This window comes from Drosophila teissieri, chromosome 3R, assembly GCF_016746235.2.
Source record: "Drosophila teissieri strain GT53w chromosome 3R, Prin_Dtei_1.1, whole genome shotgun sequence".
Taxonomy (NCBI): Eukaryota; Metazoa; Arthropoda; class Insecta; order Diptera; family Drosophilidae; genus Drosophila; species Drosophila teissieri.
In genome coordinates, this window is record NC_053032.1 from 6366365 (window position 1) to 6382485 (window position 16121).

General features: G+C 41.0%; 1 protein-coding gene across 3 annotated transcripts in view; it reads right to left on the reverse strand.

The window, feature by feature from the left end:
• LOC122619660 (homeotic protein antennapedia) overlaps positions 1-16121 on the reverse strand; it is a 103887-nt gene that overhangs the window by 69006 nt on the left and 18760 nt on the right. For all 3 annotated transcript variants that reach the window (XM_043796720.1, XM_043796717.1, XM_043796718.1), the window contains exon 2: positions 6859-6946. The gene's annotated coding sequence lies outside the window, so the exon portion shown is untranslated. The remainder of the gene's footprint in view (positions 1-6858; positions 6947-16121) is intronic.

Below are 16121 nucleotides of genomic sequence, written 5' to 3' on the forward strand. Positions count from 1 at the left end.
CAGCGAGAATTTGTTAAACAATTTCGCCAGAGAAACCGAAGGAGAAAAAAGCGCGGCTTGCATAAATGAATAAATGACTGGCAAACGAAAAGGGAAAACTAAGTGGAAAACAGGGGGTGGAAGGCGGAGAACGCGAAAGCACAAATTACTAACAATTAAATGGCGAACAAAGTAAGCCAAGCTGAGCCAAGCCGCAATTATCACATCACTGGCTAACTGAAGACCCCTGGAAATCCCCCGAAAGCCCACAAAAGCATACAAATAAGAAGAGGGAGCCAACTCTAATTTATGAACTGGTGCCGAGGACGGAGGCGATGCACTGTGGAATTTTGCTATTTATCCGCTCTTTTCGCTATAGCATTTTCACTTTGCTTTCGAACCGTCTTCAAAGTGAACAGCTATTTGTAGAGATGCAGCGATAAACAGGTAATGAAAAAGAGGAGGAAGGGAACACGGCCATAAAAAAGTTGTAGGCCTAACAGGTGCTAACTGTCCGCGCGGCAAATTTCCGGGCTAACAAGTAATAACCATAATAACCCGAGGCCTTCGAGTTTTCTCTCCTTTCAAGCCACCCCTTCTTCGCAACCACTTTTTTCCAGCCAAATTGACAACGATCCAATTTCATAATGAAAATTTTTGCCGCTGTCAGCCTTCAATTGAATTGGATATACAACTAAGAAGCAAGCGAAAATACAAAAAAAAAAAACTGAAAAACAAGGGACGGCAAAAGTTTTGCAGGCAAAAATAGTCCCAGGGAGGATATATGTACACTCGTATTTGTATACATAACCCCCATGAAGAAATCCAGCTGACAGGCCGGAGAAAGAGACAGAGATAGCGCTGAGAAAGAGACAGTTGGAGGGAGTTTCCCCCATCTGGGTGCTGCGTTTGCTTTTGCTCTTGGTCTTGGTGTTCCTTTATTTTTTCTATAGTTACATATAGTATATCGAGTAAACGAAAAACAAAAACTTTTTCCACTTGAGTAACTTAAGTGCCAATTCCATCGAAAGAAAAAAGAAGAGCCGAGAAAACAGCTACGCAAACCAAAGCCCCAAGCAAAGTTGAATTGAAGAAGCGCATGAACAATATTTGGGAATTGGGGGAACGAGCGAATGGCTGTGCATTAAATTGATGTGAGAATCGATTGAAAGCCAAATGAAAGGCTGCTTAATGAGTCTCACTCAGATTAATGTGCGCCATGGGAAAGCATTTAAATATCCATAAATACTACACTTGTTGAGGTACTGTAATACGTGGGCTCAAATATTGTTGGTGATTCGGAATTAAATTTTATATCATACCATTTGTAAAATCAAATAAAAAGGCCAATTGCTCCGTAATAGCTTCATAACGCTAAAACTCTAATTTGTAAATAAAATATTCGGCTTAATTCTCTCTAATTCTTGATTTGACTAAGTCGTTCCGAATGGATGTACAACAATACATTTAACATTTATTTCCCAACATTTTATTTTTGGCTTATGTATGTATGTACATATGTAGCTTAAAACAAAACTGTTGACACTGAGTTGCATCCTCATAACGCCCATTGAAAATATATTCTTTTTTTATTTAAGTAAAAAATAAATTAAAACTTAGGATTAAGCGATGTTATTATAAAACATACATACTTATTCATTTCAAATTTTAAAAATTAATCAATGCAATTAACTTTGGCCATTTAATAAAACATCAAATAGACGGTCTTTTTTTCTGCTTTGCCGTCGGTAAGTTTAATTTCAAATTTGATGAGTCAGACAAAATTATATGAATTAGAGTGTAAAATCCAAAATGATTTCAAGGCTGAAAATAAATGAAGATTTTGATGAGCTCGAAATCTTAAATCGACACTTAAATGTTTTTACAGAAATAAAATGAGTAATGGCCGCGCGAATCAATTTGCAAAAAATACCCAAAAAGGGAGGCACACACACAAACACACTCGCACAGAGGCACACAAACACACCACAAATACAACAACAGAGAGACGAGTCGGCCATGATTTTGCCGACGGCAATTTCCAAATATCCTCGATTTCAACCATTGCGGTGCGGAGTTCAAAGTGAAGAATTCGAATTCGAGTGGCGGATGCCAAATGGCGAAAGCCGACCCGAAATGTGAATGTGAGTCGGCAGACCCTGTGTTGAGAAACTGGAATTGGTCAACAGCTGCGCTAAGAGAATCCTCTCTTAAATTATTCTGCTGTCTCTTAAGAGTAGCGCACAGCTGTAAGCAACCATCCAGAACAGGACCTGCCCATGATCGAAAATAAATGGATAAGAACAACATAAAAGGCATAAATTCGGATGTTCACTAAAATAGCAGTGTTATGAAAAAAAGCAAATAAAATGCAACTTGACTTTGAAATAACTTCATTATTCCTACTAATAATTTGATTAGGGTATAATACTTTCTTGCATAGCCTTCGTAGCTTATCAGTGCCTTACTGTATAAGACAGCAATGCAATAGCAAGTATATATACATATGCGTTTAGGTCCATTATACCATCAATCAGATGTTTGGGACTTATACCATTGCATGAAAAACAAGCCATACCAGGATATTAGGTCCACCATGCTTAAAAGTCCAGAGTGTGTGGTTTGGGTGGTGGTCGACTGACATACTGTCAAGAACCTGTTCCACCAAATACCATTACCTGCACCTGCCCGGATCCGACCCAGATGTCAGAAGTCTACTCCTCCTCCATGACGCCCGGACTCCATGACTCCTATTTAGTTCCTTCCGAAAAGGCGAGTGCTCTTCTTATCATGAGATAAAGTTTATCAACATATTTCGATAACATGGAAAAGTTCTTTAATTACATTGGTTTTGAGTTCAAACACTGGGAAATTTTCGGGAATTTCCGCTTGCGTATCAATTGAGGCACTAAACTAATCGAGTTGCCCAGTCCTAGCAGATCAAGGATCAGGAACAGTTCCAACTAGATTTGTAAGGGTCATGTAGCAACTGCCAAAACCACCTAGTTTTTAGTGGATGTATCAATACCCGATCTTATAAGCTTAGTGTGCCCATTAACTAGATGCTAACTGTTTAGTACTTTCATCATGTTCGTTCCCACGGTCATATTGACCCCATGTATCTTGCAAAATCGTAGTTTTTAAGTAAAGGGAAATACAAGTAATACATACACATTATTTAAATGAAAACCATTGGCTCAATAATCAAATCTTGACTTTGTCTTTTTGCCTGACTAGTTCGTCCCTTTTTTTATCGGAATTTAATTCCATTGCCAAATTGAACGATACCGATAACTGCCCTCAGCTGACTCGCATATTGATCGAGTGTTTTGATATTAACATAAATTCTCCGCTGCCGTATTTGTGGCACGCAACATAAAGCTTTCGATCATTTAAGGCAACCGACAAGAATTAGATTTGGCTTTGGTTATTTTCGTCTATTTGGCCCATTCGCACGTTTGACCCCCTTCAAGGCAATCGCTTTTGGCCAAACAATGGTAACGGGCTTGGGCAAACAATCAAATTAAATTCGCAACACTGCAAGAAAAAAATGGGTGCAAGCAAGTTGGAATACTTGCCAGATCTTGTGTGAATCTAAAAAATGATTATTTTATTTAATAAAAATTTGTTGAATTTATTATGTTTTATAAGTCTGAAATAAAATGTTTTCTTAGCTTCTTCCAAAGATAAACCTATACCCTAATGATTAGTTCCATTCCTTTTTAAAGATTTTAGTTTTTACCTTTGGGAAAATCACTTATGGTAATAATGGGCAAAATCTAAGCCAAAGAAATGTATCTATGGTTTCTACTAAGTGTTTGTGTTAAAGCCATTAGTCTTGTACTTAGATGTACCGAAAGTTAGCGTGATGTGTGATGCCCTGCAAAAGCAACGGGACTCTGACTTATTCCTAATTAATTAGGAAACCTCTAAAAGCCGATCCATTAAAGCTCTATAACGAAGACCTTCGCATTCCAACGCTTCCGCTCCAGTATCTCAGTTTCTTATGCTGTTTCTGTCCCCTGTCAGTTGGTTAAGATATCGGTTATACATACATACGTGCATATGTATGTATGTATATAGTGTATATACCAGTCCCATATCGATTTCAAATTGCGAGTCCCAACTCGTACGGCTGGCGAAACAGAAACAGAAAATAATTAAGTTCTCAAAAGATAAAAATCATGTTAGCCGCAGATCAATTAGCTGATTTTTACCATAACCCAGGCATATATCAATTTTTGCTCGCCAGCTCCACAGCCTCTTCTTCTTCTACAACTACGCGATGTGCCCGAGGTGACGCCCCCACCACCTCCACATCCTCCACCGACGCCCACCTCATCCCCCTCACCACGCCCTCCAAAAAAGTGGTCCGCTTAGTGCATAAATTTGCATATGAGAATGTCTGGAAATGCCTTTTGAAGGCTGTTGAAATGTTGCTGCGGGTTGAGTAGGTCAGGCGGCGGGGAGGCGAGGGTGTCGAAGGTTTCTCCGTGGATGTAGCACCTGCTTTTTGGCCTGGAGCAAGACACTCGAATGACCAAGAAGGAGCCTCGAATGGAGCCTGATACTGGACATGCACATGCTCGAACGTCAGTAACTCATTTATCGCTTAACTGCAGTTGCCCCTCCAAACTCCTTCTTAGCATGTCCACCTTTTGCACGGAAAAAATATAATAACAACAAAATTGTTGACTATCATTCCTGGGACGATTCCAGACTCCTTCCAAATATAAAAAATTACCAAATGATTAACCACAAGTAATAATACAATTTCCTTCTAGATTTCCCAAAATTTCAACAGCACGTTCACACTAGCAACCAAATATTCCATACTATTTGGAAGCAAGGTCACACTGTGCAATGTACAGTAGCAGCAATTAAGTTAAAGATTAATTTAGTCATTCACGGTTGCTACATTTTATTTGAATAGCATTTAAGATCTTTTATTTCTTATTGTGTACTATCAGTTTCTGTTTCGATTTCACTGGTCTTATTTTACTTTATTTTGACAACGAATTTGCATGCGCTGGAAATTGTGTTTTGAGGCTTGTTAATTTTGACTAAAGTCGCTGCAGTTACGTGCTGCGTTCGGTTCTGTTCCCAATACAAATCCCAGATCCAAAATCCCAGAGTCGCGGCCCATTGCGTGACTGACCCAACCTGAGAGACTTACGCATGTGCGCGCTTACAAACGCCAAACTGAGTTTCACAAAAAGGCAGCAAAAAATATAGTAAACTGGTAGAATCCGCAAACGAAAAAGACTGCCAAGGCAAACAAGTAAAATGTGAAACAAGAACCAAAACAAAGTGTTCGATGTTTCCGTTTCAAATTCTGTGGAAGAAGACATTTGCTGAGGCCCCAGAGTCTGGAGGTCTGTTCCATTGTGGGACCAAGCCCGAGCCCAATCCCAAACCCAAGCCCAAGCCCAGACCCAGTGAGATGGGACAGTGGTACCTCTGGACGAAGACAATTGGCGCGCGAACAATTGTTCGGTTCGTTCTTTGGTTTTACTTTGGTCTCTGCTTAGTGGACATACGAAAAATAAGAACAAGTTCGGTATTTTGCTTTAAAGCACGCCTAAAGAACTTCCAGCCAGTGAAGTTGGTCCAAACAGTGGATTGAATAGCAAACCATGCAGCTATAAAATGTAAAATCAATTGCTAAATGTTGAAACTGATAACTGAATTTAAGCTAGTGTCTATAAAGCTATTAGTATTTCGAAATGCGACCGTATTTGACTACAATAATCAATAAACTCGGTTTTTGGACATCAAACAGAATAACATTTTGAAAACAATCGTGCGGCGTTTTGAACTATCGAATGTCCCTATTTATTTAAGTGCCAATTCTAGCCACATTTGCCCCCACCACGCCCATCGTACTCATCTAGAAGCTCGGCCAACTGGCGATTGTGGCGCAGATAAAAGAAAGGCACTTGAGCATTACATCGGCGAAGGCAGGCAGAAAAGCATTCTGCACTCGAAACGGCCAAGAATCGCTTTGGGCTGAGCCCACAAACAGCAAAATGGGAAGAAAACGGCGGAAAGTGCCAGGGTGCAAGGGTGCAAGGGAATTAACAATTCATTTTATTGTTAAGTATGCGGTCGGGCGGACCCACGGACCCACGGACCCACAAAGGGGGAGTTCGGGGTGGGAGTGCCAGCCTCTTTCTAGACCATCTTGTTAGGCCCTGTCTGCGGGGTCCAAGCGCTGCTCTTCCCCAACGGAGCATCCAGCCTCATAGTTAATAATGCGATAATTTCATTTTCATTCAAAGCAAATCGAAGGCAGCAACAATAACAACAATAAAGGTGCAGGAAAGCAACAGCTACCGGATTACGAGCCATGAAAAGGAATAAATAAAACCGTTTTTTTTAAGGGGGGTGCTGTGTTGCTGGGTTTCTTGGCGTGTTGCGGCAACATGTTGCCCGGGTGTTTTCTTCGTTATTTTATTTCGTGGAAGGAGAGAAAACCTGATGCATGCGCAAAATTTAAATTATGTTGTTTTGTCGCATGTTTCGCTCTTCTTCTTCCCGCTGCGCTTTGTCGTTGTTGGACTTTTATGTGGTTGTTGCTGCAGTTCTTAAAGCATTATCAATGAATAAATGAAAACGTCTTTTGTCCGGTGAAAATTGTCGTTGCTGCCGATGTTGGCATGCAACTTGCAGAGTGCTCAACATCTTCTTTAAGTCCCTGTTTTGTGTCACAGCCAACTGTCATTTGTACACCGAATCGCGGCCTCTTCTGTCCTGCGTTCCCCGGCGATATGTTCGATTTGCATAATATCACGGGAAGCACTTAGGATTAATAGCGAGCGCCCCGAATGTTGCGGGTTAAACATTTGTGTAGCGAAATTGATTCAATTTGCGGCCTACCTTTTGCGATGCGCGGCTAAATTGTCGTTATCCATGTGGGTAATCCACCTTTGTTGTCCATTTACTGCTGGGTTAATCCATTATTGCACTGCAATGGAGAGAAATAGGTTATTCAAGTTGTGGCTTGCATTGTTTAGCAGGAAAATTAACGCCTCCGCTTAGTGGCGCCACATGTGGTCGGGTAGCGGAAGCACATATGTAAAATGTCGTGTTTATCTTTCAAATAAATGAATATAAACTATTTTTGAATTTTTGTTTGGGAATTTCTTAAAAACAATTTTAAAAGATTATATACCAAGGAATTTCAAAACTTTGGTTAAAATCTACTGGCTATTAGTTCAAGAAATAGGAAACGTAAAATGGTTCAGGGCCATTGTCGTTTAATGTAAATATCCAATTTGTGTTTTATAGCTAATGCTTTTAAGTTTATCACTTCATGTGATTTTTGTATTTTATATCGACGATTACATAAACACCCAATGTGTATCTTATAAAATTTTGATATTTTTTCTACTTAAAATTTTATACTTGAAGAAAATATCCCACAGCAATTATTTCGGGTATCAGCTGAAAGACAAAAGATTCGTACGTTGCCAACTTTTGACATTTTCCCACCTTTTAATGTCACCGAGTCGCTCCGCACACAGAACGCAGGGAAAAAAGAAACGATCGGCAGCAAAAAGAACACTAACAAAGTGCACCAAAGTGCCCAAGTACCAAGCGAAACAAGGAAGCTGACCACGGCCAAAAGAGCCAGAGACCAAGTGGCAGGCTGTCAGGTTCGGTTTCAGTTAAAGTATAAGTTTGGGACTCATGCTTAGGTGCAGGCTCGGCTTCGAAGCTGCTGTCATATCCTTTTGCGGTAAGCTACTGAGAAGGAGGGGGAAGGGTGGAGGAACGGATGTTTGAGCCCGCTTCTCATTCATTTGCGCCAAATGTCATTATTGTTGCTCGTTTGTTGTTGCCTCTTTTGTGGCCGCTGCTGCCTCTTTTTGTGGCATCTTCGGGTCTTTTGTAAAACTCCCTCGTTAAACAGATTATTTTCACACCCGACTTCTTGGCTTGGCCGCTGCCAATTTGGTAAGTGAATTGAATGGAATGGCCCAGACTATGCACTGCAGCTCACTCCTTGCAGGCGTTAATAATGCGATTTCAATGCAGTTGATTGCACTGCGAATAAATGTTGTGTATTTGCATATTGTAAAATATTCTCTCAAGTGAATTAACTAAAATAAATATCAGAAATTGGCAATTTCGAAACAATTAAATATAAGAAACTCATGTGTGTGGGTGTGATATTGGTACAGTCATTACTTGATTTAATCGTTATCAAAATATTTATTTACTTTTGATTTGTATTAGTTATTATTGTACGGGGTTTACGGGGTATACGTTTAAATATAATAATAACATATTTGATCGGTGTGTACAAAATTCAAAGACCTCAAGGCGCGAAGTGTTTTCCTTTTTATATTTATTTGGGGAGACCTTATGAAAGCGACAGAAGGAGTGACACATGTATGCACCTGGTTTAGAAGGTTGCGGTGCCAACAATGGGCAGGCTTCGATTTGGCTTCGAGTCCGCTGATTGTTAATTGCGCAAGTATAAAGAATTACCACAGCTTTGGCTTGTAGTGTTCCGTTTCAGGGCGAGATTTAAGGATCGATGACTAAAATTAGATAAAAAAACATTGAACTTTGATCAACTCTGGTTCTAGAGATTTATGCAAAGCTAGAGCTAACTAGAGCTCGGACTTTTTTGAACTAATTTTGAAAGAGACTTTCGATTTATTTTTCAGTATATTGCCAAATTTCTCTTGCTGCTCCCCTTCCAATCAAAATAATTATCGAAGAAGAAAGTGATCGCAGCTGAATTTCAAGGGGAGGGACCCCCTCCAATTATTTTGCACTCAAGTAAAGTCTTGAGCAATTTTTCCTCAAGTTGCTTGAAATTGTTTTTGCGGACACGCTCTGCCGCACGTAGCACTCTCGAAAAAAAGCAATGGAGAAGCAAATAAACCCTTGGAATTCGAAAACATTTTATGGCATTGGAGGGGCGTGGAGGACCACCTAGGCGTAACTGTTCCCAAATTCATATGCATAATATTTGCGCTATTTGCGCCGTTTGTTTTGATCGCGAAAATATTTTGCGCTCGCTGCGTAATTGTTGAAAGTCACACAAGTCACACAAAGGAGGGCCAACCCACCCAGCGATGGGGAATCTGGGGGGATCGCGGACTGACACGTGAATGACAGATCAGACAACCAGCTCACGCCCAACATCAGAAAACATCCATAAATATTTTTGTCATTTAGCCCCCGGCAGCGGCACTCGTTGCGATTTATGGCCGAGAGTCGTAAAAAACCGTAAAAAGCCTTCCCCCGAACCGAGAGCATCGTAAAATTAAACAGCGAAAATAGTTTTTGGCCGCTTAAGTCGCCGTTTGTGATCGAAATACTAAATTAATTGGTCGAACCCCCGTATCGATCGATGGATCGCTGAATCTGATCGTGGGTGGGCCACCCATCCCCAAATCGGAGTGCGTTCGTTTGATTTATGCAGACAACGCGGACACATTTAATGAGCGGCATTTGAATGCGCAGTCGCCGGTGCCCAAAACCAATTTTGCACTTGTAGCTAAAAATAAATTCCGGGGAATGGAGCTTGCACTGACTAAATGCAAAGAAAAGCAGTTGCGATGTTTGCCAATCTTGATTGATAGTCTTACAAATAATGTTCCGTACGCTGTCATAATTGAAAACTTTCTTTTGGATTCAGATGTAAAAATATTTCACTGCTCCGAACAGGAAGAAAACTGATAGCGCCTATCAGCGGTCGGTGGCTGAACTACGGTACAAACTCAGGATGAAGGACATTCACTGCGGGTTCATGTCCCGACTAAAGGATAATAGGGGGAATGCGCAAGGGACCTAGTCCTGGCTAAAGGATAATAGCTGTGAATGTAAAACAGAAAGCTGTGGAAGCAGTGAAAAACTCAAAACGCCACCTATTGGAGCAATTTGGTAAGGATTTTTCTAAGGATAACTCGAGACCACGCGATTTTGACCGCGTAAAGTGGATCCTGAAAATCGCGTTCGGCATGTCACATATCCACCATCGTCAAGCAAAACAACAGATTTCTACTTAATAACAAATATTAAAACGGCTTCTAAATGATTTGTATACAACGACGAACAGAACTGTACCACACACTGCCACTAGATTCAAAATCAGCGACGGCAAGAAAAAACCAAAATATAAGTATAACAAAAGAAGCCAAAACGTTGCCCCAAAAAAGTAAAGTTCCTTTTAGTTTAATGACAGAGCCGACACTTAATAAACAATAATCATCAACTCGAGCGAAGATTATCTCGATCTTCAAGTGGAACTAACTCCTCGACTCCCATACGTACATATATTTTTCCATGTACATACATATATACTTTTTAAACAAAAAAAACAACCAGTGAATCCCAGGCGTTCATCCTATATTTTTTGCTGTCGGTCTTGTGGCAACGAGATTTGCATTTTGATGAATAGCAGGCGAAAGATGGAGAACTGAGCTGAAGTAACCTGTAAGTCATTTTCGTGACACTATCTGGAATGGCGGTGGGGAGATGGGGGGACAAAGTACCGCAGCAACTTCTGGTCTCTTGTGTGACTTGAAATTTAAATTAACCTTTGGTTTTCGGATTTTTTCATTCGCTTTCTGCCTCTTGAGCTCGGGTAATTATTTTTTCATTTTGCGAAAAAAGACCGAGTTAGCTTTGGTTGTTTGTGAGTTATTGTGCAAATTAAAATGAACGATGTGTCGGTGAGGTCGCCTTTTGTTGTCGTAGCGCCAACGATAAAGTCCCCCCTGCGGACCCTGAACCTGAACCGCAAGTACGATGTATCTGGCATTTTTTTCTATATTTTTCGTGTTTCTATATCTTGTTTGGCTGTCTAGCGCGCGCATGATGTGACTATGATTCGTGTTTTTCGCTCCACGCCATGAATTTGCCCTGTCCATTGCGGTCGAGGCGATAAGAATCTTTTCCGAGCTCCCAGTCCGCAGCGGTCCAGATGAAAAGCTCGACCAGCGAAATATTGACTAAGTGTCGGCGGAGCAGGAGGACCGTCCAACCTGACAGCGGTAAGTGATTAACTCTTTACATGACTCCGTCTTCATGGTCAGCGCTTTCTGATTCAATCTAAATTCACAAGACAAAAGCGGCCATTTCGACGTTTTTTTTGGTTGGTGACTCAGTTTAGAGAGTGCCGTTATGTGGTAGAACTAGTTTAATCGCAGGTCGGCCATCTGGATTTATTAATTGCCCAAGTGATTGAAGGCTAAAATGTTGGTTGAGCGGGAAGCCGCCTAATGGATCTGAGCCGAATTTGAGATCATTAAGAAGAAAGTGATAATATAAAAAAACCAACTTTCATATTTACATACTAACTTTCTTAGGATGTCAGTGTTGTAAATATACTCTATAAAATCTCAAATAAAAGTTATGTTTTGTCCGTGTATAACAGTGCAATAAGTTATTCATTTTTGACATCGAAATCCATACTAGATTTCCTGAAACCAGTTTTTAAAGTTCTTAGTTCAAACTTCCGCCCGCATTATTAGGTTTTCTCGGCTCGATTTAGGTTTAACTTGTAGGTAGTACCCTGCAAACATTTACCGCCTCTCTTTCTGTTTCTCTTTCTCTCAGTCTCACTTCAATTTCCATTTTGGGAACCAATTGAGACTTGGAATTTGCCATAAATTGCATGTGCGACAACTGTTCCTCTGCCTGTGTGTGTGTGAGTGTGTGTGGTGTGGTGTGGTTCTCTGTGTGGGTGCAGTGGTGTAGGTGTGATTGAGATTGTGTGGGTGGAGAGGAGGAGTTGCGGATACAAGCTGAAAATGCTTCTCAATGAAGCCAGTTCATTTAAGTTCAACTTATGATGCGGCAGAAATTTACAGACAATGTTGGAAATATTTCAAACTCAATTCCGAAAGGGCGACCCCAAATGCTTAGGTGTGTGTGTAAATGTATATCTGAATGGGTGTGTGTGGGTGAAGCTGAAGAATATGCAAACTTGGTTTGAATTTTGAATGACCTTGGCATAGAGGAAATGGCAAAAAGCATTATTTAAACTTAACAAGCCGACAACTGGGGATAACCCCTCACAGATACACACACGTACAGGGGCGGATTGTGTACCTTCATATGTATATGTGTGGGAGGGAGAGGTTTCTATGGTCGTACGGTTGATGGTTTCGGTTGAGTAGCAATTTGTGCCGAACTCAATCAGAGCACACGGCAACCCATTAGTCTCCTCACTCCTCCGGGAATTTTCAACCCGAAAAAGGAGGTGTGGCGTCGCACACGCACACAGCACGAGGTAGGAGAATAGCACCAGAATTTCAAAAATCCATCTTAATATTCAACAGCTTCCTTAAAGTAGGATGTTTACGATTGTTGAATTCGAAACCCTTTTCTTTTCAGGTCAGTTCAATACTTTCAGTATTGTATTTTTAGCGCAAGTGCGACGTTTTCAAATGTACACATTTTGTTGCATTATATTTAAGTTTTATCATATTTTAAAAAGATTTTCCGATGTATTAGCTCCATTGTTTCAGCCGCAGCAGTAAATACGTTTTCACATGTTTGAGCCTCTGTCCCTGCATGTATTTTGCTAATTTACTAGACAGAAATACGCCTTTAACCCACCTAGCTCATTTATTATATAAAACACAACGCCCAAAGTGAGTCGAAGAGTGCCGTTCGGGGGTTAAGGAGGTGGCCGGAGACAAAGGACAGGGCGACAGGGCGACAGGTTAACTGGCAAGGCAGCTGCTGAGCCTGATTGCAGTCCTTGGAAAAAAGGAAGTCGAAAAAGCCGCAGGATTCATCGGCGCCATCGTTGCGTCGTCCTCCCTTTGGGCTTTGAACCCTTTTTTTGCTTAGTTCCTGCTGCTTTTTGATATATGTGAATATACATGTGTGTTTCGAGGGTAGCAAAGTGGAAAAATCGTGTTAATTTTGGAAGTCAGAGGGCGGCGGAGATTTCGGGTATCCATATTATATGAGTTTTTAATTACCGAAATTAGTTGGTTTCCTTTGGTCGCGCCCCTGCAAATAATCTCCCTTTTAATCTGTGTAACTGGGATTTTTTAAATTTATTTTCTTAAAATATACTAGAATTCGTTTATAATGTTGAATTCTTCTCGGTAAAACATAAATACATATATTGTATATTCAAAATTGTATTTAATTGCTTTTTAAAAATAATACGATTTTAAGTACTTCACATTAACCCTCTTAAAACATTCGATTTCACTTTGCACTAGATTTAAACGAGCAGAAAAACCAAAAATAATAAATTATTTAAATGCAATTATCGAGCTTCAACAGGCATAAAATCAGAGCAGAGTTGCAGAATACGAGCGCAGCCAAAATAGGAAAAAAAAGTTTTGTCAAATCAACTTCCTTCCGTTCCCGTTGCGCAGAAAATGAAAAATATCATATGAAATTAACCCTGCAGGCAGGCAGGAAAGTCTCCCCAACCCCCGTGAACCACCCCATTTGAAAAAAGGGTAGCTCAAAGGGCAGCGGGGTGGGTGCGCGATGGCCGAGGCAGACAATGTGGCAACAAATTTGTATGTAAATGTATGCAAAAGTAATTAATCATAGTCGCACATGCACGCGCACTCTCTCACAAAGACACTCGGCCACTGCGGACTTTACACAGACATGCATGCCAAGGAAGGACTCTCCCTCACACAGATACTTATATATATCTGAGCATGGAAATCCCGGTCGTTGGCTGAGAGGTGCAACTTGTTTAAAGGTTAACTTCATTTTTATTATATTATGACAGGACTGGGCGGGATTTCGGCTTGGAATTGGGCGCGAGCTAAGTCCCTTTGTTCAGCGATGTGAATTGGGGGTAAAATGAGTGAGTTTAACGCGAACGAACTTCTTTGACCACAGCGCAAAAAATTCTATTATTCCTAAATTGAATAAATCATGTGCAGAATGAATCACCTGAATCTGCAACGTAATGACAGTTTTAAAGCCTTTTTACACCAGAATAAGGAAATATAATATAATATAAAAACTCTTAATCATCCGACTGTGATGTGTACAAAGCGTTGCATACTTTCTGGCGACCGATCATGGTAGAAGAAACAAAATGCAAACCTCATATTTTCCGAGTTTCTAATTTATTCTATTAAAAAATGGATGGTGAATATACGTTTTCTTCATTTCCGTGCGAGTGACAGTTTATATTTGCAAGATCCAGGAAAGTGGTGAACTCTCTTCTCTCTGCGTATATTACTTAACTAAATGTTAAGACTTATCCTTATAAAACCCTTTTTAATACTTTACTGATTTGTTTAGCATTTCGATCATTTTGATTATATTGTTTTGAACTTTTCTAAGAAACCACTGAACACAATGATTTGCGGACTCCGCACTTATAAATCGTTTAGCCTGCCTGCACGAGTTTCATCTTCCGGAAGATCCCTTGCCCCCCTTCCCTACCCAACACTCCCTTATCCGTTCCACAAAAAGGGTCTCAAGTGGAGTTGTGTGCGTGTCCGTGGGCGATATTGAAATTTGAGACCGCAGAGGTCGACAAATCCTTTGGCCCGTCGCTTGACAACATGTGGCGATGCAGGAGCATCAACGGCAGCCATTCGCCTCTTCCCTTTGGCTCCTGCCAGTTTGCCAGCTGGCCTGTGTACATGTGTGTGTGTGTGTGTGTGTGTGTGTGTGTGTGTGTATAAGTCGTCTGCGGGGTTGGTTATATAACGATAACGGAGGCGGCCATGATACCGCAGCCTGATTTTGATGCTGCCGTCGCTTAGTGCGACCCAAGCGATACCGACCCGAGCAGACAATGGCGGTGGTGGAAAATTCGAGCCAGCGACACATGTGCTTCGTTTCCATGGACGGTGAGGGGGACTTAATAGGTGGGGGTGGTATAGTGGCAAGAGTGGGGGTGGATCGGAGGCAAGCTGGCGTTGGCGTGGCCGCCGTGTTTTGGCTTTTTTCCTTGCGCCCTTCTTTTTTCAGCTCATAAATCATCGCTGAGACGACACCGTGTTAAATTGGAACTTTTCCCATGCTTGAATGGAATTGGGTGAAAATATTAAATATTGTATTAAATATTGTAAATATGTAATATTGTATTAAATATTGTAGTCGAATTTTTAAAAATTTCTAACTCAAATATTGCGCTTACATGAAGTCATTTCCTTTCCCAATGAATATAGCGTTCAAATAAAATTGTTATAAACCGAAACAATAAGCAGAATAAACTTTCATAACCCACCTAAAAACACAATATTATATCCAAATGAAGCAACATATTCAACTGCAATGAAGAAGAACACTTTGAGAATGGTTTTCTCTTTGCAAAGAACACAAACAATTTTCAGCATTTAATTTAAGCATGTGCAAAGCATGCAACATTTCCACTCACATGCATGCAAATCAAACACACGCGGATCGCCATCCCCCGTCCCTTGCCCCATGCCCCTTGCCCATTGACCAACCAGTGCTCCGTACAAGCCGAAAAAGCCATAATTTTCCAATTAAGCGAAAATGAGCGATTTATTTGCCATGAAATCAGTGAGAATCGCCGATAAAAATCTCTTCATTCTGTTGCACAGTTGCTCTGGCCAGCGGCAATTTGTGGGGGTGCAGAGTGGAGCGCGGGGGTCGCGGAGGTGGGAAATGCGGGGGCAAAGTGGGCAGGACCCGGCGTACGAAAATGTGGGAGGGAAGTGCAAGCGAGTGCTGTCCCGCGCAATTGTTGCTGCCTTTTTCGCTTTGGTTGCAGAAAGTGCAACGCGAAATGTTTGCCGCCGTTGCAATTATTTATTATGGCCTCGGTTCGAGAGGTGGAGATGTGGCATTTTCAGGGAGAAGATTGCGAAATAAGGCAGGGGCGTAGAAGAGAGGGGAATTCCGGATAATAGTTTGTGGCGTTCAATAACACAACCTGCTGACCTAAGCTAAACAAATTCAGAGCATATACATACGTATATTTTTAAAGACTAGAAAATAATTAACCATCCCTTTTAAAAGGCATAATTTTGTTACAAATAACTTTTATAAAAGTTCTTGAAGGAAAATGCTCAGATTGCACAGAACGAGAAACTTGAACCCCCATTAAAAAGTCCAGGTATACGGCTCTGTTCAGTGGGGGTTTTGCAGCAGCAGCTGCTGTGGGAAGGTTCGTAATGTTGACGCTGTGGCTACGGATGACGAGGTGG